General features: G+C 31.5%; 1 long non-coding RNA gene across 1 annotated transcript in view; it reads left to right on the forward strand.

Annotated features, from left to right (window-relative positions):
• LOC140700036 (uncharacterized) overlaps window positions 1-24,225 on the forward strand; it is an 89,587-nt gene that overhangs the window by 64,110 nt on the left and 1,252 nt on the right. The gene's annotated exons all lie outside the window — the stretch shown is intronic.

Below are 24,225 nucleotides of genomic sequence, written 5' to 3' on the forward strand. Positions count from 1 at the left end.
AACTAGTGCTTCTACTCATAAAATGCACAGAAACACAAGAGGCCAACTGAGAATTATCTCTCAAGAAATATATTTTCATATTTCTCGCTTGTTCTTTCATAATGCTGAAAGGCCTAAGAAAGTACTTGTACTCAAGATTCATATGATTTTTCCTTTCCAAATTGTTTTCCTTTTGGAAACAAAGACTAAAAAATAGTACAATAACCCAAATTTGCTTTGAAGTCCACAAGCAGTTTGTGTTGTACGTCCCTATAATTATGTGTCACCTGTGGCCCAATCTCTTTTACTGAAGTACCTGGCACTTCTCTATATTCAAACTTGTGTAAGCAAACTGATGTAGAAGGCAAATAAAACTCCCATCATCAAGTTATTAAGTTATAGTAACAAATAAAATGCAATCTAAATATATTAAAATAATGCTTGGGACCCTACATTTCAGCATCTTTATGATCTAGAGTTCTTCACCTGTATTTACTAACATCAAGTGTGGAATTTCTTGCTAATAAAACTAAATATCAGTTTTCAGGCTAAATTTTAAAGAAATAATGCTTAAAATTGCATCTAACCAATGCAAACTCTGTTTTCATTAATTTCATTCAGAAGTATAGGATTAATCATATGACATATAGATTTATATGGATGTTGATAATGAAAACTTCTTATGTGCTTGAAGGACAACATAACTTAGTAAATGAACATATTGATTTGCCTTCTTCTTCACCTTCTCAGCCACATTTCCATGAATTCTTCCTTAATCACCATGAATTCTCTCTTATCTAACTATTGTGTCTAAAATAAATTATCAGCAACATGAACCATTTGCTACATGAGAGCTATATCACACGAGATACATGATGTGAGATATAATTAATAATAAACAGGTTCTATCCTTAAATTCTATAAATCTATGAGGATTTAAATTATAACTATGTCACAGAGCAAGTAACCTATCTCCCTATTAATGATATCCTATAAAAGCAATATGCCTGCACTAATTAATTATACCTTAAGTAACAACTATGGCTTAATTAAGTGTACCATTCCTAATAAATGAAATCTTAAAATAATTGGAAGTTTCTGTCTAGAAGCTGTGATAATTATTGCCATTAGACAGGGAATCAAACCTGGCCACACTAAGCAAAACCGATTTACAAATGACACTGAACCTGAGATTATTTAGGACAGTCGTTCACAAACCTTTCTGTGAAGGGTCAGCCACTAAGTATATTAGACAATGTGTATCACAGAGTCTCCGTCACAGTTACTCAAATCTGTCATTGTAGCACAAAAGTAGCAACAGACAGCATGTAAAAATAATGATGTCGCTCTATTCCAATAAAGCTTTATTTACCAAAACAGGTCATGGGCCTGCTTAGCCCTGTTGTTTGTAGTTTGATGACCTCCAATGTAGGATAACGTCCTTACTATATTTACTACATTTCTGTATTTTCTAGTAGTGTAATCTAGGTTCTTGTCCTTATCTCTCAACTTTGATGCTTAAGTTTCAAAAATTCTTGTCATATATAATGTTTTAATAAATTGCATTGAAATATATTTAGCACACATTTTTCGTTCTCTTAAAATTTAGCAGTTTTGAGATATTACATTCAGTTACACAGAACTTTAGACACTATGAAAAGGCATCTTGCTTTTGTAAATAAAAGATAAGGGTGGCCACACTGGAACTGCACAGTATGACTCATGATTCATTCAAAAAGAAGTAGAGATTGAGTACAGGAGTAATAGAGTGTATGAATTATTTCCTTAATGTAAGCCCCAATGTCATTTTATGAACCTGTAATTTCTTTAGGATAGAAAGTTTGGAAGTAGATAAGACGTAAATTTTACAACTTCTTATCTGATATATGAATGTCTTTTTATGCCACACCAAGTGTCTGCTCTCATTCAGTGTCTACTGATTATTGTTTTCCACTTACAATACTAAGAATCCACTGTGCTATGTCTTCTTTTCTGTTTTTTTTTTTGTCTCTTATGCACTAATATACACTCAAAATTAATATCCGTTGACAGTAAAGCAAGTAAGATCAATCCAGGAAGTATTGTGAAAAAAATGGTGTGAAATGTATCTACCAAGTGACAAATCTTTCTCCCGCAGGATTTACATGGTTACTATAGTCAGTCTTTCTCCCTCCCACATCATTATTTCCAGTTTTCTGTCATTACTATCCTCATATGAAGATGTCTTTATCTTCCACATTCAAAAAATAAAACTTCCCCTTATCTCACATGTCCCACAAATACTGAACCATTTCTTAGTTCTCCTTCAGAGAAAGCCTTCTTTTAAAAAGCTTTTCAGAAAGCACAACGCCTAACAGAAGCAAGAGAAGGCATCTGTGCCAGGCTGAATGATAGCCTCCAAAGATACCCAGGTCATAGTCCCTGCAATCAGTAAATGATACACTATATGGTAAAGGAGACTTGCATATGTGATTAGGGTAAACATCTTGTGATGGGAGATGATCATAAATTATTTTGGTGAGTCTTAAACACAAATATAAGTGCCATAAGAGTGATGGAGAGGAATATTTGACACTGACAACAGAAGGTGATGTGAGGATTGGAAGTGGAGAGAGATTTGAAGATGCTACACTGCTGCCTTGAAGATGCAGGAGGGAATCATAAGTCAAGAAATGCAGCCTACAAGTTGGAAAAGGCAAGGAATAGTTTCTCCCTGGAGTCTCTGGAGGGAGCATGGTCCTGCTGACACCTTGGTGGAACTGATTTTGTATTTTTGATTTCCATATTTAAAAAAAATATATGTTTGCATTAGTCTATTACAACAGCTATAGGAAACTAACAACACTTTTTCTTATTCATAGATGTAAAGGGAGATCTTTTAACATTTCACATTATAGCATAAACCACTTATCATAGACTTTCAAAAGATATTTTTTATCAGGTTAATAAAGTGCTTTTTAATTCTAGTTAAATAAAAGTATATATATCATGAATTTTAACAAATACTTTTTCTGAATCTATGTATGTTAAGATACACATTTTATGTATCTGATTGAGATGAGATTTTTCTCATTTAAACTAAGAATGTAGGAAAAACACACTTTTAAATTAGGTCTCAGTTATAAAAATTAGATTGATTATTACCTTGGATTTATGACATGCTTTTTTCCTATGCCCATTCAAGGTCAGCTTTTAAATGTAGTTGATTAATTATTTAACAGTATAAGGGGCACCCAGAAAGCACCATTTCACATAAAAGCTAAAACCTGGAGAAGAACCACATGTAACCATGTAGTTCCCTGCTCCCATGCCAGCCACTGTGCTGTCACTGAACAACAACTTCTTTCTCCTCTTCACCACCAGCTGAAATCTAAGATCAGCCTCAGCCTCCCTTCTATTGTTTTCTGTGGGGCTTCTAGAGGTCTTACCTTGTACATGCGTGTTTTTGAAGTGGGCCACACACAAGGAAACCTGTACGTATTTAGCCTTCTTCTCTGTGGTTACTGCCTTCTTCAAAATTAGTCCCATGAGTTCCATACACATTGGGTGCTTCAGACTCTGATCTCTCCATCTCCTCAGCATGGGAAAACTTCCCTTTCTGCTTATGCACTCTTTTTCACATCAGTATTTGGGAAGTACTGTCAGGAAAAAAAAAATAGAAATGAAATTTATCTGTAGGCTTATTTTGTCTTAATAATAAACCACCTCAAGCTCTGTATGGGTTGGTTGTTCCCCAATGCCTTCAAACAATTTTGCCCAGCTTTTATAGCAGTCTTCAGTGCGTGATCTTGTTCCCTGCGAGCTACTTTATCAGGGCCTGAACCTGAAACCCTCTAATACGTATTTAAATGGATAGTTGTTACAGTTTATGTTGCATTTCTTGTTTTTCTAATGAAAGTTTTTAGGTTTTCTATTTTGCCATAATTCTGAAATTAAGGACCCATTTATCTTATTTTAATCTATTTTCTTATCCATAATTTTAATGTTCTTTTAACAGCTGCCAATAACTTATACATGCGCACTACTCACATTTCCCAAAGTCTCAGCAGTATTTCAAATAATGACAATTTCCTCCTCTTCAAAACATTTTCCTTTATGGATTTTCTTAAAAATACACCAAACTGGAATTCTTCTTACAACTCTCAACTTTTTAACCTCAGCTTAATTTTGACAGGTTTTTCTTGGCTTGTTTTGTATTAATATCTACTGTCTGTCTAAACTTTTGGTTGGGTGATTTACCGAAAAAACCATTATTTTAAGTGCCTGTATGTTAATAACTCCCACATTTTTATTTCCACCTCTAACTTTTCTCAAAGTTTCAGACTCTGAAGTGATGTTTACTTACCACCTTTCATTTCTCTCACGTAAGAAACTAATAGCTCTGTGCTTTCTTTCTCCAAAGCGTATCTCAAATGCATTTGCTTCCTTCTATTCCCATTGCCACTGTTACTATCACGGTACTATCATCATCATATCTCCATTTGAGACTGGTACAATACATCCATTCCTTTTCCCTAAGATTGATTCTTCAAAGAGTAATGGCAAAGAGAACAAGAGCCAGACAGTAGTTAAAACGGTAAAGATACATTTTATTCAGAAACGATAGCAGTAGGGTAATAGAGGCTTCAGTATAAAAATGAGCTCACTCCAAATACAACAAAGAAAAGTGAGAGTTTATAGCCAAAGAGCAAAGTGGGAGGTCAGTAGATAGAAAAATATGACAAAGAGACATCAAGGGTAGGGGGATTCTTGCCAAACCAATAGAATTCTTGCTGCAGGTTGGCCAGAGAGATCAGATAGAAAAGGTGATCAGATATCAGCGGTGAGGACATTCTCTCTAAACTGGTTTAGTAGGAAACTTGCAAAAACCAGGTTATGCTGGCCTGGCAAGGGTGGGGCTAAAAAGCCTAATGGAGAAGAGGGTAGAGAAGTCCGGTCGAAGAGAAAGTCTTTATCAGTAACTACAGTATTTTTCAAATTGAAAGTTAGGATCATTCACATTCTCCAATTACTTTCTATTGGATGAATTATGTTAAAATCCAGTTTAAATATATATATTTCTCCTTTCATTTTCTGTCATTTCTGCTCTCTGAAAGTTGTAATATTGCTTCACAAACTTATTTTCTGACAAGAGCGCTATTGGATCTTCCTTTTACTTTAACCCTTTCTGAATTGCTCTGTTTAGGTATGTATCTTGCATACAGAATGAATCAGATTCTGCTTCATTAGCCAATCTGAAAATATTTTACTGAATGATGAGCTATGTCCATTTATATCTTTGATATACTTAGTAGGCTGGTTTTCAGTTCTGTCATGATATTTTTTTACAATATAAATTATACGTACAAAATCTTACATTTACATTTTGGAGTTTTTGGGGGTATTTATAATTGTTTCTGTATCTATTCTTGCTTATCATATATAGCCTTATATAATAAAATACATTAGCCTTCCAATGTATTTTAATATTCTCTATTGTTTTTTTCAATGAATGATAATGTTCTCTAGTAACCTCTATTCTCCCTCCTTTTTGCCTAACATTTATATTTACTCACTATCCTTTCAATGGCTGTTAGATATTGCCAAAACATTAATATTCTTTCATTTATCTTTCCCTTTTCTTCAATTTTTGTGTATTGTAATATCTCTACCTTTTTTAGTATATTTAGCAGTAGCATAATTTAGTCTTATTGCAAAATTTAACATATGTAATAATTATCTACAGGTTTCATGCTATGTTTGTCTGAACTGAATGTTGTCAGTAACTAGGAAATTGCTCAGAAAGTGACCAAAGGAAAAGTATTTCCAAAGTTCCCAAATGTCCCCAATGCTCTGTATTCCTTAGATATGATGCACAGTTTAAATGAATGGCATGTAATGTGGCTACCTTGTTCTTTCTTTCATAATCATTAAAACAATTCCTTCCTGTGTAAAATGTTGCTCTCAAGAAGACTGTTGCCAATATTAATTTTCTACCTTTTACTGACTTTCTCAAATAATTTATATTATCGTATTATTTGAATTTTCATCTTTAGAAAGAAGAAACTATTACATATTCATTGCTCTTCTTTGCCTACATTCTATATTCAGGATATTCTTCCCAATTTGTTTAATCTCTCCATTTCTGGTTTGCATATTCACTCGTATTTTTTTTCTCTGTATCTTTTGCTATGTTTCACATAATTTCTACTGATTAGATTTGATGTTCCTTTTAAATATCTTTAATTCTGAAAATTGTCTTCCTTCCCTTATCTCTACTCTTCTCACCCTCCACCAGACTATTGCTTTCTTTCCTTCTGTCTCACTCTCTTTCTGATTCTCTGATTAATTTTTATTTTGTTCCCAGAGTTTTTCTTCAGAGTAGATTTTTTTTTCCCTTGGGGATGAGTAATTTTGGTGATTTCTGGTTGTGGTCTATGAAAGGTCTTGTAGGACCTTTCAGTACTTCCCTTTATCTGAATTTTACCTTCGCCATCAGCCCTGAGCAGTGCTGCCGCATTCTACTAAGGATTTGGCTAATTACTATATTTTGAACTTTATATTGATTACTTGTCATCTACATTTGTTGATGATTTTACCCTGGGTTTTTCCATTATGTTTCCAAACAACTCTGCTTGGTTTTCCCAGTTGATCCAGGCATATGTTAAGTAAAAAGATATATATAAATACTGATACCATAGGATGTTGTTGAAAGTCTCTCCAGTTTATTTTATTTAATTTTCTCATTAACAATAACCTATGCTTTGCAACAACAAAATAACCTCACTTTCAGGCAGTACTCAGCAAAATATAGTGCAGGTAATATCTCAGTATACTTGACGTTATCTTTTACATGAAAATAAGTAATTGTGAAACACTTCTGGTTGGCCGTTGCCTTAGTATACTATTTTTTTTTTTTAGATACAGTAGTAAAAACTAAATAAAATATGGCTTTTCTCAGAGAAGATATTTATCTCTAATGCAGTAGCAAAACAGTATCTATAGACTGAATGAATTTATCTCCCTTTAGGCTTAAATAAGAAATGGGTCTTATTTCTCATTGGCTTGTTTATATCCTAGGTTCTGATTCATATAATTACCTACTTTTATTGGCTCCCATATTATATCTTACTGTGATACTCTAAAAGCAAAAATATTTTTACAGTCTCTATTCAGCATTTACTGTGCTTTCTTATTACGTTATTTGCTTAGCACAGATGTGATGCTGATTGTACTTCTCATTTTTTCATGACAAAAGAAGCAGAAATAAGATCTCTGGGAATTGGCTCTATGATATGGTTAATTGACACTAATATGAGCCTTGTGTTCTTCATCAATAAGATGGGAATATAGTAAAAACAGCAAGCCCCAACTGCATCCATGTGAAAAAAAGTTATGTTTTATGACTGCTTCTTGAAGCATCTGGTATAGGAAACATATCTGTCTTTCAGATCCTTCAGAACAGTTTTCACAATAAATAATTTACATATATTAGTTGTAATAGGTATTATATGATTCCTTACTAAATTTATTCTTCATATTTTTAAAATATATCTTCATAATGCTTATTTGCATAAAAGGGAATTTTTCTTCTATCACATGAATTTAAGTATACATTTCTACACCCATGAATGCCAGAAAGCAAAATCATAACAAGCTATTTCATGGGAACTCATTTTCTCAAAACATACCCTCTACATTTAAGGAAATGAAAATCTTTTCACACTCTTATTATATGCTTAATTTAAAGTTTTTTCAATAACATTGTGTAGACAACCAGTTTAAATTATCATCAATAACAAAACACACATTTGTAACCAATACAATATTAAAGACAAAGGAAGTCATTATTTGAAAATGGAAATTTTACAATACTTAGAGTTGTTAATGTCTCAGGTACTCATGAGCACATAATTGGAAAAAGATGTTTACTTTTTGACAGGCAATTTTTTTAACCTATGAAAATGATAATATCTGTATCGCTTCTTTTGTGAGAAAATGTTAACAGAACATTATATCTTCTGTATAAACGCTATAAAATACCATACAGAATATTTATGTTACTTTTACTATATGCTAATACAAAAATCTGTTTGATTTCTTCATTAATTTTGTGCTTATTTTGATGTTTATAAATACAGTAATTCTAAAGTTAAAACTTGACTATTTTCTTTATTATAGAGAAACATTTGAACACACAAAAATAAAATTTTTTATTGCCTTTTACATAGGTCCTGAAAAGAGGATTAGAAAAAGACAACATGTCAAAAAGTTAAGAGACAGAAACAGCTTTTTTTCTGTTGCTGTTAAATTTAATGAAATCTTACATTATTCGACTGGCAAGTCTCATTTCTTTGAGTGTCTCAGTGAAGACTGTCAAAAATCATCAAAATTCAACACAACAGAGTAAAAGCTAATAGTCTTTTTGTTATACCAAAACTAAAAGGATTGGTAAGACTCAAAATGAAATGCTATTACTGAAAATCTTCTTTTATCTAATGCTTTGTGCAGTGAGTGAAAATTGAACAAATACATACTCTTTCATGGTGTTAAAATGAATCCTGACACTATTAAACAAATATTCTTTGTTCCTAAAACCTCTTCAATACCTTTTCCACAAGTAGCATTATTAGAATATTCTATGTGGTTTTATTCCATAATATTCTGACTACCCAGATAAATTTTTCTATAAAATAAAAATTAAGAATTCTCTTTAAAAAAATACTACAGCATGAACTTTTGGGTGGTTACCGTTTTAGAGGAAGTTATATTATAATTATCCTTTCATAATCTCTAATGTAACTGACATCACTTCTTCTGCCCCCTTCCCAGAAGTTCCTACCCAAATAACAAAAAAGGCAGTAAGATAAAATACACGGCAAGCAAAGATCTCAAATACATTCGTATTTCTAAGAAATTAAAGCAGTTAAAGAGCTATGATATGATCCATATTTTTTGCTTTATTGACAACTAAAGCAAAATTCCAAACAATAATGACAATATAAATCTTAGGGAAATAGTAAATCACAATGGTAAGCCTAGTGAGTATTATCACAAAAGATTTCTCCTTTGGAACAACACTGTATGTGAAGTCTATTTCAAAATTTCCATTCGTTTATTTACGCACACTTGATTGTTTATTTATTTAACATATACTTTTTGAGTATGAAACATACATCAGTAATTATTACAGATGCTTAGCCAATCTGCCAGAAAGTGAAACGTACCACAGAAAGAAAAAGCAAATGTATACATATATTGAGTATACTGAGTATAGCAAAGTGTCTCACTCTTAGAGAAAAAGCTGCCTCTCGGTATTAGACAGAAGAGTTACAGTAAGAATGAGGGTAGACTAGAATAAACCTTGTAGTATCTGATTAGAACCGGAGATGCCAGTTTGCACTTATGTGCTTTTTTTTTTCTTAACATAGAAAGACAGAAATGGATATAAAAAGAAACAGACACGCAGACATGTTTATGTGTGTGTATATACATACACGTTTCTTAGCTTTAACAACTGAGAAGACCTAGAAGCAGTAAAACTCTAATAGCAATGAGCATTCCTGCACTCTGGATTCACAGTATTCTCCAATTAAAGGAACCATGACCCCTTGAAGCAATAAGTGATTCCAATGCTGGAGAAAAGAAAGAACAAGATGAGTCTGGACAATTTTTTTTTTTTTTGTATTTTATTCTTTCTGGGGTGGGGAGAGGTAATTAGTTTCATTTATGTATTTATTTTAATGGAGGTACTGGGGATTGAACCCAGGACCTCATGTATGCTAGGCATGTGCTCTAGTACTAAGCTATACCTTCCCCTCTGGACAAATTTTTGATATAAAAAAAGAAGATCTCAAGAAATAAAACTGACATGCCAAAGAATATTGGAGCTAACTCAAAGTGGCTTTCAGTAGCCAAAATTGAAAGAATTTGAGCAGGAAAAAAAGATGGTAATACATTACTAAGGATAAGTAAACCAAACACACATGGATTCATACTGATATAAATTAATAATGAATAAATAAATGAAAGGGGAAAAGAGAAAGTTCTCCCATATAGTAGAGTTCTAATTAATAAATGTAGAAGAAATAATGGAAATAGAAACTCCATACTCAGAAAATACCATATCATTGTTTCAGGAAAGAGTGCTAAAATTACTGGGTGATATTATGATGAGAAACAGGATATTTACATAGTCTCCTAATTATCTCCCAACAAAATACTTATTTAAAAATTATCACTTTAAAATAGAGAAATCTGATGGACAGCATCTTAACCAAGTAATTAGAGTTAACATCACCAGAAATGGGACATGGTGCTGTCATGAGCCCCCTGATACAATGCACTGAGAAAGGCAAGCTCGGCACTGGGGTACTTTTGTTATCCCATACATATCTGAATTTAAGCATTAGGAAACATCAGAAAATCTCAAATTTCAGAATAATCTACAAAATAACTTGTTAGTACTCTTCAAAAGTATCAAGGTCACGAAAGACAAAGAAAAACTGAGGAACTGCTGTAGAATAAAAAAGACAAAAGAAATGTAGCAATTAAATACAGTAGATGACCTGGTTTTGATCCTGGTCAAAGATCATTAGTTGAAGCATTAACAAAATAATTGCATAAGGAATGTAGATTAATATCTAATAGCTTATCAATTCCCTACTTTTAATAACTTCATGCTATATATGATGTTAATATTTGGGGAAGCTGGGTGAAGACTACATAGGAATTTTTTGCAATAGTTCTACAAATTTTTACAAGTCTGAAATTATTTCAAGATAAAAATTGTAAAATAATTTTAAAATAGTATTTCTTAATCTTCTTAAGCACTGTAGTAACAAGAAATTTATGCTATATCTTTGAGTGCTTTTATTTTACAATTTCTAAAACACAAAATAAGTATAAACAAATGAGCAAAAAAAAAAGTGACAGAATTTGATGAAAACTCTCAAGAAACAAACCATGTCTGTAATAGCAAACAACTGGTGACATGGAGTAACGCAAGGCCTCTCTGAGAAAATGAAATGTAAAATGATTTAAGGTGGAAAGAAATGACTGATTGAAGAGCCAAAACAGTGAGTCTTCTAAGGCAAGGTACTACCTTGTGCAAAGTCCCTGATATGGGAAAACTTCTGTTCTAAGAATCAAAAGAGGCTTGATTCACAAAGTGTTGGGGCACTGAGTGGTGACTATGGGTAGAGAGTGCGGCAGGGCTAAAATCATGGAGAGGTTTTGCTTCCTGAAAAGTTCTTTTAACTATATTAGAAATGTAATTAAGGGTTTGAGGCAGAGAAGGGAAAGTATCTTAGTTATAGTGAAAAAAAAAAAAGGAAAGAAAAAAACTCAAGTGAGGATGATTTTTCATGAGAAAAAGAATAAACACAGTAAAACCAGTTAGAAAACTATTTAAGTAAAGGCATCCAAAGATAAGAAGATGGTGTCTTTGTTAAGTATAATGGAAGATACATTTAAGAGATGTTGATGTTCGAAGAACAAGAACTACTGATGAGTAGGATTAGGGAGTGTTAGATATGATAAAATCAGTAATAGTGTCAGCTGAGGTAGAAAAAAAAATAAAATTTGAAGCAAAGAATCAAGATTCTGTTTAAAAGAGTATGAATTTGAATTGCCCATGAAACATTCCAGGTGAAATACTGAGTAAGTAGATGGCTGTATCAGAATTTATCAAGGTTTGAAATATTCTAAGAAGCCATCATCATACGAATAGCCTTTAAACACACAGGAATGCATGATAACACAAAGGGAGTAAAGGGGAGAAGAAATACTTCCAGTAGAGAAGAAAGAAGTTGACTAGAAGGATTAAAGACAGTGCAAGAAATACTAAAGGAGATTTGCTAAATAATTATTTCGTTGTTGTCTTCTTTGAAGAGAAGATTAAAAATAGGGTGGTAACTGGAGGGAAAGAGGTTAAAAAAAAACTTTCAACAAGAAAAGAGATACTTGTTAATGAGAACAATCTAGTAGAGTAAGAGGCAGAGTTGAGAGACAGGAAGTTGATAGAGGGAACAGTTCTGTCATGAACACAAGAAAAAAGAAGAAAAGAGGAGCACATTTAGCCAAGTTGTAAAATTTATGATGGAAAAATGAGGCTATTCCTGCCTGATACAGACTATTTTCCTAATAGTGAGAAAGGCCACCAGCTGGCCATTGTATGTGTGGCAGCCATATGTACTGAATGACTACAATATGCTTCATCTCATTTATCCACACACTATTCCTATACATATTACTAACAAGATGGATTAGTTACAAAGAGGATAGCATAACCAAAAGAAATCAGATAGCCTAATTAAAATCTGACTAGAACCAAGTTTGTCTCATAATAGTAAACTACCTTCTAAACAAAAGAAAGGGTTTGGTTGTTTATTTATTTATATTTCATCTTAATTCTCAAAGTACATTACCATAGAGAGGGGTATATAAGAACTTTATTGTTGTTAATAACCTAGAATAAAGAATTTAAAATTTAAACAATTTCATTAAGTTAGAATATGTTAAGATGTGTAGTAAAAGCCTGAATCTGTTATTAATTTTGGAAAGTGCTGTATCCCCCCAATTCCTTCTCCATTCTGCTTTACTATCATGCCCTTTTTTTTAACCTATAAAGACTGAACCTAGTATCCACCTCATATGTCCAGTTTTTCAGACACAACTTAAACAATGCCAAAATACATATGATACCATTTGCTGTAACAAATCAAATTTTTTAAAAGGTGTCTTCAAAGGAATCACCAAACAAGCACTTTTATGCCATTTATTGCTAATAAAGAACATTTCCATGTATCTTAGAAAATGTAGGAGACATGTTATGAGTAAGGGTTTATAATCCTCAGTATACTAGAAAGAAAAATATGTATCTTTCATATTTTTTTCTATTATTCTATTTAAAAATTATCCTAATCCTTAAAAAGTGATTGTTAGCTAGCCACTGAAATTTCTGGAGAAAACTTGTTAAAATTGATAGGTGCATTTTTTAATACTACACACATAGAAAACAACTCAGAGTTTTAATACATTGGAATTGCAACCTCTCTATTACTTAGAAGTGCTGTACAAGTGAAGGATTCTGTGTTAATATTTCTTGTTATGTCAGCCAATTTCTTCTTCAATCATTCTAGAAAAATGAAAAATAGTATGAAATCTTTAGAGAATAAAAACAAAGGTATAAAAAGAATGAGTTAAAAACATTTAAATTACCATTTTATTTTTCAGCCAAATTTAAACTGTCAAAGGTATAAAAATGTGTGCAAACTCTTGAACAGTCACACAAACATAAAGTTCATATTTGATCACAACTCCTCTGCCTGTTTTATCAAATATGCTTAGATTGGAAATAAATGGAGAGTTTATTCCACAGCTCTCCTGGGTTGAAGGTAAAAGTTTCTATTCCCCAGAAAAAGAAGTAGAATATATTGGTTACAAGCAAGCATTGAGATTCATTCATCAACAGCATTCAAACATAGAAATTAGCTTACAAAGTTCATCAGAATGATATTTAGAAAAAAGACCAAAATTATTTGCGTTTGGTAGAGATACAAAAGCAAGACTAGAAAGTTACATTCTTTAAAATATTACTTGAATGGATAAACTTCAAAAAGAAACAAAAAAAAAAGTCGCATTTCTATCCATTAAAATTGTTCGCTATTTATTTTTTTAGCTCATTATTTGAATGGGCTCATTGTTAGCTCATTGCCTACTTGAATTTACCAACTGCATGCCAGTTAAATTAATCTTACACTTCAAACTGGTTTTCCTCTAGTTTCTCTCCTTCTCAGTTTATCCCATAAAGACATTCTACAGCTATCCAATAATTATTCAAAAATAAAGGTGTGGTGTGCATGGCACTAATCATTAGAATATACAGACAATCAAAAAAATATATTTCCTGCCTTCTTAAAATTTCAGATCTAATTATTTTGATATTTATAACCTGTCTTCTCCTATATTTTCACTAATCACTTTTTCTTAGTCTCTGAAAAGTTCTAAGATACATAATCCAATCATCTTTGTATTATCTAAGCTTCCATTGGCCATCTAACTTAATTTTATCACATGGATAATGATTTTCAAATATGCCTCCAACTCTAAAAAAGACCAAAGAGTAAGATAGCTCTTCCCTTCAAGTAAATTAAATTTTAGTCTAAATGATAAAGAGAGTCTATAGAGCTAGATTCATCATAAGTTAGAAAAATTATTGGCATATAAAGGTTGGAAAATGCTATGGTACATGAGTATGAAGGAAAGGGGACTAAAATCTATCTGGATGTTGTGGAAAAATAGATGGCCTCTTTTTACCCAAATAATTTTTGGAACTTTGGAATTTTGGAACAAATCCCCACCTTACTTCCTGTCCTTAATTTACTCTGTCTTGTATTTTATACTATTTTCTGTCTTTCTCCCCTGTCCTTGTTCAAGTCATTATTTCCTAGAGACAGATTCCCTCCTAAGATTTTATGGCGACATCAACACCAAAAGTTGTTATATAATACAATCTGAGACTATGTTATCTGGCAATTTTTATCAGTTGTAAAAAGTTTCCTCAACTACAACTTAAAAAATGTGTCAAATTACATGAAAAGTTGCAATGATAAAGTGAGTATCTATATACTTTTAACTCAATCTGGGTGTGTTTAAATTTTGTTGAACTGATTGAACAATTGCTTGTAAATATAATGATGATTCACCAGTGGGTCAGCAAATTATTTATTACTCCTACAAATGGCAATGTAGTACCTATTTTGGGGCTTTGTTGGCCTTATTGTAGTCTCTGTCACAACTACTCAACTCTCTGATGTAGGGCAAAAAGTACCCACAGACAATATGTAAATGAATGAGCTTAGCTATTATAAAATTAAGTTAGTTTCATATAATTTTTAGATGTCATGAAATATTATTCTTCTGTTGACTTTTCTTCAATCACTTAAAAATGTAAAAATCAATCTCAGCTTGCAGGCTATATAAAAACAAGTAGTACAGATTCAGTGGATGAGCTGCAGCCCTGTGCTTCACCTATAATTTCTACTGCATGTGTTTTCTAAAAGCAAGGGCAGTGCTCTACTAATAAACAGTATAATTACCATATGTTGAAATTATATTAAGTGCATTTTAATTATACAAATAATACAGGAATGTACACTATATCCTTGAAAAAGTATCAAAGAATTACAGAGAAAGTTGTTGTGTGTTAGTTTATTCCCAGTCACTATTATCAGCATGGTCTGTACAATTCCAGCATTTTCCAAAGCAATCACCTAAGTTTATGGAAAACATACTATCACATGCTTTGCCTATAAACCATCTAGAAAGAAAACAGATAAACAACTAGTCTGCCATTCATCCACTCCTTTTAGGAGGGAACATACTGGAGACAATGAAAGAGGGCAGACTTCTTTTTAAATATGCTTCTGACAGACCTCCAGGCAAAAAAACAAATGCTTTTCCAGAGGTAAATTCCTTGTCAATGGAATGCTTTTAGCAGAATGTACATTTATTTCTGGGATTGTTTATGGTAAACAAACTTAAAATCCTTTGACTTATGAAGCCTACTTTTGTGGATCATCCAAAGACAGAAAGGTATTTCATGATTTAAATGTCTGTTCTGGATAAGTGATGTGCCTGAACAGTTTACTTAGAAATATCAGCTGTTATCCTTGATCAGAGCATGTCTAACTTGGGAAGAAGGGGGCTAGGGAGCCTCACAGTATGACCTGACCTCCTCCTTCTTGTTCTTTGCCATAATTTTTATCTTTGAAATGGTTATGTTTGTATAAGATCTCTGATGCATATCAGTCTGATTTGATAATCTAGTACATTGTGTATTTTTAAGCATAAAATATATTTTTAGTTTTCAATTTAATATGCTTTTTAAATCTTACTGATTCAGCACATATTAATCTATATCATTCTGCTAACCCTTAGATATGCTGTAGTTTGGCCATTTCTTGATTGATAGACATTTAATATATTTACAAAGATTTGATTATTACCCAAAAAAGCTGCAATAGACAGCCTTGCACAATATTTTATGGGCACATGTGTTAGTATTTTTCTAAGACACATGGTGATTCAAAGGAACATACATTTATAAGATATGCATGTTGTAAAATTTAATTAATGTCAAAAGTTACCATTTAAAGTGGTTTCCCCTTATAGATGGCAATTTGATATTTTAAACTTTCAACTTTTTTGCTTAGCTGATAAAAGAAAAATATGATTTCATGAAATCTCAAATACCACAGGAAGAAGTATAAATTGATATAACTGATTTGGGGGAAAATTTTGTCAGTCTCTAATGAAATAAACAATCCACATTATCTTTGCCTCTAAAATTCCTTGGATAGTTATATGTCCTAGATAAACATATGCATATATATTCCTCAGATCACATGTCCAAGTATTTTCATATCAACTTTGTTCCTAAGCATCCAAAGTTGCAGACAACCCAAATGTGTATAAGACACAGAAGAGACCAATTGTAATCTATATAAATGATGGAATACTAAAGAGGAGGGAAAAATTATAGCTGTTACAACAATAAGGGTATATGTTATAAATATATGTTGAATAAAAAAATGTGTCACCAAAGGATACAAAAATTCATATAAATTGTCAAGGCTGGCAAAACTAAAGTATATTGTTTATACTAAAAGATAAAGTAGTAAGTACTTCTCTCAGGAAGGGGCACGTAGAAGATTCTATGGTGCTGACAACATCTTAATTTGTACTTTAATTTGTTTTACATTATCAATTTTATAATTATTACTTAAACTTCACAGATGTGTCTGGTTTGTTCTTTTACATCCCAAACTAAAATGTTCTATCTCATAAGTTCAATTTGCTTTACCTGATTATTTATTTACCTGATTATTGATACACTTAGAGGTCTTTGGACATCCTCCTTTGATTCTTCCATTTATATGCTTTTACCATTTTACTATTCAGATATTTCTATTTTCCTAAATGATTTCTAGGTGTCCTACTACAATCCTTTGTCACATATGTTTTAATTACTTTCTCCTAGTTTGTCAACTATCTTTGAAATCTGTTTATGATTTACTATGACTCTTTTAGAAGACTTTAAATCCAATGTAACCAAATTAATCAAGTTTTTCTTATGCTTATTGATTTTTGAGTCTTGTTTAAGAAAGCAAAGTGAGAGTGAGTCATATCCTATGTAGGTGTACTGAGTGTGGGAACTTGGGTTGGAAATAAAGAGCAGCAATCAGCTGGTAACATCTACATATGCACTGCCTAATTGGCATGGCTTTCCTTCTCTGACAGAAAAAAAGCTCCTATTGCAAACGAGGTAAAGTATGGGCTACAGTAGCATGAAAATCTATTCCCTACCAAGCACACTGCCCAGTAAAAACAAGGAGTCTGGCAGAAATTCCCCTTTTAAAAATAAACACAAAGTCAAAAAGAAAATCACAAGTCATATACAGACATGCCAACATTATAAGTAAAGAAGGCAAATTTTAAAATAAAACAAACAAGAGAAGGGTCTACACAATAAAAGAAGAATGACAGTAAAAAGCAATGAGTACTTCCAGATAAATACAACTAATACCCCGAAGGGATGCAAATTGTTGCATCCATAGAAAAATTAAAGAGAAAGGCTAAAAATGAGATCACCGAAATAAAGAATACACATGTGATCATCTCTCACTGAATAATGCCTGAACGAATATATAGAAGAAGAAAGCTGAAATATTCTTAAAACATAAAATTAGCACACTAAAATACAAAAGGTCAAATGAACAACACAAATATCCTTCTTTATGGACATGTACTTGCCCCTCCAGTTCTACTCTTCGCTTCTCCCTTTACTTTCTGTCCTGGAAGCTGCTTGGAATGGACTCTATCAACTGACACTCCCTTTTCCTCTGTCTGTTGGGTGAATTCAGCGGGGTAGAGTGAATGATTTAGATATGAGGGAAGGCAGAGAGCAAGATCAAGGTATTTTTAACTCTGACTGCCAACCAGTGACTGGCTTTGTCCCTACAGCATAGATTTTTGCTCCTTTCAAGCTGCTTCTACCAGCAGCTTCTGCAGTTCAGTCAACTCGCCCAGCTAGTGTCCCTTTAAGGAACGTGTGATTAAAATCTTCACTCTCACTAATCAAGGGTACTATATATACTCTTTTGTGTTCTTTCTCACCCCTTCAACAACTCTGTAAAGAGTATCTAAACCCTTATTTAACTGCACCATCAGTTTCTTTTAATGAAACTTTTACGTGGATATTCTTCTTACGTAAATCGGTAAACTTAAGAGTATTTTTTCTCATGCTCAAAGCTGGAAGGTAAATATTTTCGATTAAGAATGTGAAGCAACTGAAGTGACAGTTTGGTTCAGAGCTGCACTGTAGAAGTACAGCTATTATAAAATAGTTTCATTTTTCTGACAGTTTGTTCTCTGCTGTCTAGGAGATTTAAATTTTCTTTTCCTATGGAGAAAGTCAGAGTATGATGGATTAAACATTAAGAATAACTTTAAAAGATGGTTTAAAGCAAGGCATGACCTAAATGATAATATTTCTGAAGGTCTCTATTTTGAAATTTCTTATTTAAGGTCAGTGACTTAGAAATCAAGACAAAATCTTGCTACCAAATGAATGCACTTATTGATAATAATAATATATTAAGTATTGTTCATGATCATCCAAACTAGGTTTTGACAGAATGCCTAGGGTTTCTGAGTAATCAGCTTATGGCAATTTCTGCCTCTTCTTTTCATTTCTGAATTTGAAAAGAAAAAGGAAGAGCAAATGCATAGGTACCCTGCTCATGAAAGCAGGCACAAACGATGGAAAACTGTACCTTGGATTTTCTATTAATACACTATTTTAAAAATACATTTATTATAAGTGAATATTTGGAAAAATATTTTTTAAAAATGAAAAAGTACAAATACAAAGTGGATATCTTTAAAAGAATAAAGCATTCATTGGATTATAGGTGGAATGATATCACTGTGTGTGTGATTGGTGGAAAAATAAAGGGGGAAATTGATGGTAAGTTCTAAGTTTGAGGTTAGACAACTGGGGTAGTACTGAGAAAAAAGTTAAAAGTCTAATTACTTAATCCAGCCAAATCAACAATGAAGAACCCATGAAACACCTAGCTCTGTTTTTGTTTTGTTTTGTTTTTCAAATAAAATAAAAGTAGAGATATTTTTGGCCTATTTTCATTGTTATTGTTTTGGCTTTTTTAAAATGAGTTTTTGGTTTTGGAATGTTTTTATTTTTAATTTATTTTTCCTTTTTTATACTCTGATGACAACCTCTTGCATGCATGTTAAAATGGAATTGTACTACTTCTTTTTAAATATATTTTGAATATATTCTAGTTATTAACAAATTTATTCAAGATTTAGTACTATGTTTTGTCTTCTAAAGAAATAATTAAATGTCTTCTATGTAATGATTGACCTTGAAAATAAAAAAGTATGCAGAGACAGCACATAATTTTCCTACTGAATCTAATGTTTAACTGTTGTTTAATTCATTTAATCATTCTTCTTTTGAGAGAAAGAAATATATTAAATAATCAGGTAAAAATTCATCAGTAGCAACCATATTTATTTGGTGATTTTGTATGTAAGATAACATATCAAATTCTTGAATAAATATATTTTCTTACTATGATAACCACTACTTCAAATTGTGCATTATTTTAACAATAAAAATTCAAAATAGGTATTGTGATAAAAGGGGAATTTTGAATTTGTGAATTTTTACTTTCTCACCTGATTAAAAACAAGAAGAAAAAAACACTGTCTTTTAAAAGGAAAAGATGAATTTTTATAAATTATATTAAAATCCTCTCCACCTTGAATGATTGAAAAATTAACTTTCAAACTGTATCTGGACATTAATATATGTTTATTTAGGCTATTTTATAACATTATTTCACATATCTACCTCTACCTCTATAGCTATAGCTATAACTATATACCTAAACCTAGACAGTGTCCATATGATCAGATAAGTAGGAGTTTGGTTCTGATCCAAGGGGTTTCCGTTATGGAAACACAGTTTCCTTACAGAGTAATGTCATACCCAACATTCTCCTCCCCATTGGAAATTTGTGATCAGCTTTTCAAAACAGTTCTACAATTTCCCATGAGAAAGTATATCAGAAAAAGTATATAATTAAAAATCTATAAACTAAAATTCTTATTTTGCTTGTCTTTAATTAGTGGAGCCTCCTATATATGTAACTACTATATATTAAGATGAATTACTATTGAAAGATATTCCAAATAAGTATTGCAATAGCTTGTATTTGAAAACTTAAAAATCCTGAAATAACCTGAATAACATGGCTTGTATTACAGTGTGTAAAACAAAAAATACATTTCGATCATCTATATTTAAATACATGCCTTTATGGATTATAATTAAAAATTGTTGGGTTCTTGCTTCTTCCAATATCAAACGATAGAAAATAGATGTATTTTTTTTAGAAGTTATCACATAAACACAATACTAAATAAAGCTCAAAAAGAAGAGTACATAAAAGTAAAAATAAAGTAATTTATCATTTAATTTGAGCAAACATTGACACAAATTTATTATTATAAGTGCAAAATAATGAGAGGAGTTAAGTCTACTGGTTGCATCATGAATTATTTATCAACACAGAGATGCATAATCAGAACAAGATATGTGCACTAGTCCTAGAACTTCAAGAATTAAAAAAATGTATATATATATATATAAGTACTCTGAGAGAGAAGAAAAAGGGATGATCTATTAAAATATTTTTTTGAATAGGTATCAACTAAAAACCATGCCAAATTTGTATGCAGATTGGAATTCTATTCAAAGAGATGGTACAAAAAGAGAGAAAAAAATTCTTAAAATTTCCTAAAATTTTATATGTGAATTATATCTCAGTAATGCTCAATTAACAATGCCCAAAGTATTCAAATTTATAATAGTAATAATGTAAGCTATGTTTATTTCAAATTTAAAAATTAGTACGTGCTATCAACATTTTCAAAGATTTATAGTTACAATTAGGAACTATATTTAAATTGATTTTTATTATTTGGAGTTAAACATTTTATTTGTAATTTATTCAATGTTAATTTTAGACATTCAGCATTGATGAATGTATTGATTTCTTATCTGAGGAAGCGTATGGTACAAAATGTTGAAAATATTTAATGACATAATATTGATCATGATTGTACTTAATTTTTCTTTCTTACGTTCTTTTGATTTTTTTGCAAAATTCCACCTTATGTTTGTTGTAACATAAATTTATTGCTTAACTGGCAAATTGTATAATGGTTTTCCACAATATTATGGCCAAAATTGGGACAAGAATGGATTATCTATAGTTTGATTGGCAGAAAAAAATTATGAGAAAAAAAGCAATAAATTGTTAATTCAACTGTGAGGTAACTTATATAACTGATTTAAAAATCAAATCAAATTTAGAAGTAAAATAAATCCTAGTATAGAAAAATTTGATATGAAACATAAAGCAACTTTAGAATAGATTTTTCTTAAAATCTGCAAAAGAATTCCATCATTTAAAAAAACCTAATTATACCTTTGGGTCTGCTCTCCCCTACATCTTATTTGTAATAAATTCATCATCTTCCTTTTGAGATGCATACACCAATTTAATAGTTTCAAAATCTCTAGAGTTCCCTCATTTCAAAGAGATTTTGACCTGTTTTAAACAATAAGCAGAGGGATTCAGTCCACATCTTATTGCTCTGTGTTGCTACCACAGGCCAATATCCAAACCTACACATATTTTTCAATGCTTTACTCCTTCAGGTATGTCCCTATAGTGCCTACATGTGGACAGTAAGATTACAACTATAAGGTAAAATTCATATGATTTATCAATATTCTGTAAATTTCAAATGGCTTTGTGGTAGTATGTGAGCGAAGAACTTAAACATCATATGGCACAAAATTAATACGAAGTCCAGGACTTCTGCCAGCTATTCAGGCTTGCTTGGAACCTCACTGTGAAAGGTTTACTTAACACTGACATAACTAGACAGTTACAACACTTGCTCTCAAAGTTCTTGAACTCATTTTGCATTTTTTCCACTTCTTAGCTTCTATTAACTCAGCATTAAAAGCTTTGGCAAAACACACAAAGTTTATTTTTACACCATAATTCTAAGATGGGACGTGCCTACCTTCCTCACATTTGCTTAAAAAAGAGGACATCTGGGGAAGACATAAAGACAAACAAAAGAGAAAAGACAAAAATAAAATAGGAAAAAAAATTCTGATTAACATTGTCTAAGATAAAAATAAGATCTTAATTGTTTGGAAATATTCTAAAACTGACCTGGGATATTAATTTGTTGAGGGAGAGTATCATATTTTATTTTGTATGGCAAGATTTACAGAAGTTAAGATTTTTATCCGGGCAACTCAATATATTTTAATAATAGTAAATCATATGAATTTCAGCAGAAAATTGTATTAGCCTATTATGTCTCTTAACATAGCATCATAAAATCAAATTCATGCCATATTGTGGATCTAAAAATCAAAACAATAGGTAATAGAACATACAATAAGGGTTATGTCCATGATACTGGAATTTTAAAAAATCAATTAAAAAAAATCAAATAGAAACTTCTGCAAGAGACTTAAAAAGACACACAAAATAAGCAATTTTGGACATGAGGAACAGCTTACTCTTTTAAACTTTGAGATTTGTTTTTTCCCCTCAAATATTGTCACGTACCTCTGAAAACTGTCTTGAAAACTTCCAAGAAAAATCAACAGTCACTGTCATGTTCATAATATAGGAATTAAATGTCACCTTACAGGATTCTTCACAAATGATCTTAGATGAGATTTTAATTACCATTTTCAAGTCACTTACAAAAGTGAACAAGCAAAGCAGACTCAGACAAATCTTTTGTTACTACAGCTGTACATGCTTTAAGAATGGCCTTCAATACATGCTCGAAAGATTACAATTCAGTTTGCTCTAACACACTGAATTGAAACGATGCCATGTGGGTTTTAGACCTTCCCAATTTGGATTAAAAATATCTTCTGGTTAAATCAGTCTTATAGAGTTTATGGAATGATGTCAATGTAAAAATATGGAAGTTTTCTTTGAGTGAATGATAAGTAGAAAGTTGAATATAAATAACAATTCTTTACAATTTCAGATTTAACATTAAGAAGCAAACTTAGTAATTTTATTGTGGTTTTATCACAAATCATAGAAATAATAATTCATCCTTCCTAAGGATTCTGACTATACTCTTTGAACATGCTGTAAAATATACTTAAATACATAAATATTTTTTACCCAAGAATGAAGCATTCAACTCAAAAGTTAGATACTGTTCCAAGAGGATGTATTATAATACAGCTTGTGTACTCCTGCAGATATAACAAATACACCATAAATAAATATGACAGAATGGTGAAAACTACAATCCAGAAATATGGAAAAGATTCAGTACAATATAGGCAGATAATAGTAGGATTGGATTGAACTGAAATGACTAAGCAATTCACACACCCTTCACTGTACATGAAAGAAAAGTACATTTAAGAATTAAATTAAGTAATCTGGATAGATTCACAGGATCAAAGAGCTACTTACAAAGTTATTTAGGAGAAATACATATGAAAATGTCTAAAATAAACCATTGGATTTAGCAATATTTTCTTATTAGACAACTACATCCTACAAAAATTTATTTTCCTAATACCCTATCATTAAGGTAATTACAATGATGGAGTATGCAATTTTTCCTGAATAGGTAGGGAAGAAAAGTAGTAAGTCTAAGGAAAAGAAACATGATAATGGAGTCTATAGAATGACGATCTTCAAGAGGTCAAAAATCTTTGTTAGTGTAGGTTTGGACAAGTGGTGATGGATTAAATCGGCAGTAGAGATGATCAAAGAGTAAAATATTTTAATCACTTTTTAAATAGTAAGAAACACTTGCTCTCCAAAACAAGCAAGAAGGAAATTCCTTCTTACTACAAATGTGATGGTCAAGAAATTTAAGGGGTATGATTTTTTGAAGAGTTAACAGTTTGATGTAAAAGTACTAGAGAATAATGGAGTTTCAGTTGAGAAAATGTCTTTGAAAGCCAAAAGGAGAAGTGTCATGGTGGAAAAAGATGAAACAATTAGAAAGAGCACTCAGTAATGGAAGACTTGGCATAGATAAATAAATGGGAGGCTTGATATAGATAAATGTCATTCATTAGTAGTTCGAGGGCAAAGTTCA

This window comes from Vicugna pacos, chromosome 2 (genome assembly GCF_048564905.1).
Source record: "Vicugna pacos chromosome 2, VicPac4, whole genome shotgun sequence".
Taxonomy (NCBI): Eukaryota; Metazoa; Chordata; class Mammalia; order Artiodactyla; family Camelidae; genus Vicugna; species Vicugna pacos.